Below are 2,882 nucleotides of genomic sequence, written 5' to 3'. Positions count from 1 at the left end.
TGATTTTCCAAGGTCTTGATAGAAACAGCTTGGCTCTTGCACATAAGCTTCAACTCCTCTAATTCATATTTTTCATTAGTTTGCTGTAGCTGGAATTGTTGTTTTGGCGTATACTGCAGTTGCTGAAAACTAGGGAGGTTGTACTGCTTGGATGAATACTGCTAATAAGGCTGTTGAATCACATTCTGAGCATTGCTTCAACTGAAATTAGGATGATTGCGGTTGTTTGGATGATAGGTGGCTGGCACGGGTTGCTCCGATCGCTGGTAGTTGCTCACAAACTGAGCTGATTCATTAGAAATTATGCACTGATCAGTTTCATGGGCACCAGCACAAAGTTCACAGACACTAGTGATTTGATTAACTCCATAATTAGCCAAAGTGTCCACCTTCATTGTCAAAGCCTTAAGTTGGGCAGCGATAGCAGTTGCTGCATCCAACTCCAGAATTCCTGTAACTATTCCCTGAGTCAACCTCTGGGTAGGATTCTGGTTCTCATTAGCAGCCATCAGTTCAATAAGTTCATAAGCTTAATCGTAGCTCTTATCCCATAAGGCTCCTCCTGATGCTACATCAAGCATAGGCCTTGAAGTAGGACCCAATCCATTGTAGAAACAGTTGATAATCATCCAATCAGGCATGACATGGTGTGGGAACTTCCTTAGCATCTCCTTATATCGATCCCAAGCCTCACACAGAGATTCTCCAGTTTGCTGCGCAAACTGGGTAAGAGCATTCCTGATTGCTGCTCTCTTCGCCATGGGAAAGAATTTAGTGAGAAACTTTTGAGCAAGATCTTCCTAAGTTTCTATAGACCCTGCTGGTAGAGAGTGTAACCAGCACTTAGCTTTGTCCCTCAGAGAGAATGGAAAGAGTCGTAGCTTGATAGCATCTTCAGTCACACCATTGAACTTAATGTCGCAGATCTCGATAAAATCCCCGATGTGCATGTTGGGATCTTCGGTAGAAGAACCCCCAAACTGAACTGAGTTCTGTATCATCTGGATCGTGCTTGACTTGATCTCAAAAGTGTTAGCCACGATGGCTGGTCTAATGGTGCTAGACTGAATGTCATTAATCTTAGGCAAGAATAGTCCATCAAAGCCTTCGGATTTGCTGCTTGATCACCCATAGCTGCTATAATTGGCTCTTCAACTTTCTAGTGTTCTATTAAGAGTACGCGAACGCGTATGCATACACCCTCGCTAGATCACCTGAACAAGACAAGGAAACAAATAAGTAACAATGTCCGAGTCAATGAACTTTAACGACCAATGATGGAAAGCACATAAACTAGTAATTAACACTGCAGTCCCCGACAGCGGCGCCAAAACTTGTTAGTCGCTAAACACGCGCTAATATTACACGCAAGTATACGAGTTCAAAAATAGTATAAGATATAAACCAGATTCGATCCCACAGAGACTGTATTGGTTAACTATCTAAATTACACACCTAAGCAATAATGTATGGTTATTATTCAATGCTAAGACTATAACAAATTAAGATTGGTTAACTAATATTAACTACGAGAAATAAACACTTGAATTAATCAATATTAAACACACATGAGATCCTAACTTCAAAATTACTTCATTCAATAGTTATTGTTATTAACCTTAGCATGTAATGGTGATGATATTAATCGAACAACACGAAACTGATAATCGTCAACTTTTGTTGTACGAATACCATTCTACCAAACATCCACAATTTAGATAAAAGTTGAATAGGCATAAATTATGTTGAGATCCTATAAGTCTACAGAATTTGACAAATAATGATTTAAGCATAAGTTATTCATGATGATTACACAGGGCAAGTAAAACGGTTAGAGTTACCCACTAATCATGCATACAACACATGAACCTATGCTAGCATGGCAAGTTCTAAATCTCAATATCCACTGTCGCTTCATAAGAGATTAACAGGTTATCTTACATGTTCGCGACACATATAAGATGAATAAGCACACCTATACTAGATATCATACAATCACAACATACCAAGGTATTAAACAATTACCTAAAGAATTCCATAGAAAATCCGCTAGAATCCCATGATCACGATTAGCCCATAATAGAACTCGTCGTCACCATGGTTTCATATGAAAGCATGATAATAACACAATGATATAAGGCTGAAAAATACTTAATAAATAATAAAGTACGTCACAGGAGTATTAAGGTTCAAAGCATAAAGAAAACTAGCATCCACTGTTATAACGAATTAAAAGAATCATGAGATAAACTAATACTCCCTCTTCTTCGTTATTGTGTGCTAAAACGGTCTTCTCAATCATCTCACCTTCGCTCTCGTTGAAGAAAACGTCTTCCCATAAGGTTTATATAAGAGTCCGGGAGTCACCGTGCCAACAGAAGCCCAAACAGAATTGAAAACAAATAAAACCAGAATCTAAAATTCTGCACGCACGCGACCGCTTGCTCCCTACACGTGGTAGTGTGCTGGCACGCGGTCGCCTGCTCTTAGCACGCGGTCACGTGCTACCCTTCTGGAAAATTCTCTATTTTGCTCATGTTTGTGCTGATTTCTTTGCTCATCACCCCTAGACTGATTCCAAGCACTTCTTTAAGCTTTATTTGATAAAAACCACATATCTAAGCAAGTTATACCCTGAAATACAAAAACACTAGAAAACGGGTCAAATACACAAAATACTTGAGACACCAATTCAAGCTGTTATGAGACGCTCTAAGTGGTATAAAATGCCACTTATCAGATGGATCAAGTCTTGGCTAGATTCAGGGATGAGTATGTTACAATTCTTCGGAGCAATGCCAAGGCCTTAAGTCTACAGGATGTCAATGATGCAGTCATTGAGGTCAACAAAGCTCAACTCAAGGCTTTTCACCTGTTTGGTA

At 39.3% G+C, this 2,882-nt stretch overlaps 1 non-coding gene across 1 annotated transcript; it reads left to right on the top strand.

Annotated features, from left to right (window-relative positions):
- Positions 1–639: 639 nt before the first annotated feature.
- On the top strand, positions 640–746 carry LOC141722989 (small nucleolar RNA R71). Its single transcript, XR_012575985.1, has one exon. It is a non-coding gene; the product is annotated as a small nucleolar RNA R71 (small nucleolar RNA).
- Positions 747–2,882: the final 2,136 nt, after the last annotated feature.

The sequence above is a fragment of the Apium graveolens genome, chromosome 4, assembly GCF_009905375.1.
Source record: "Apium graveolens cultivar Ventura chromosome 4, ASM990537v1, whole genome shotgun sequence".
In the NCBI taxonomy this organism is placed as follows: Eukaryota; Viridiplantae; Streptophyta; class Magnoliopsida; order Apiales; family Apiaceae; genus Apium; species Apium graveolens.
This window is presented reverse-complemented; position numbering and strand designations above follow the sequence as displayed.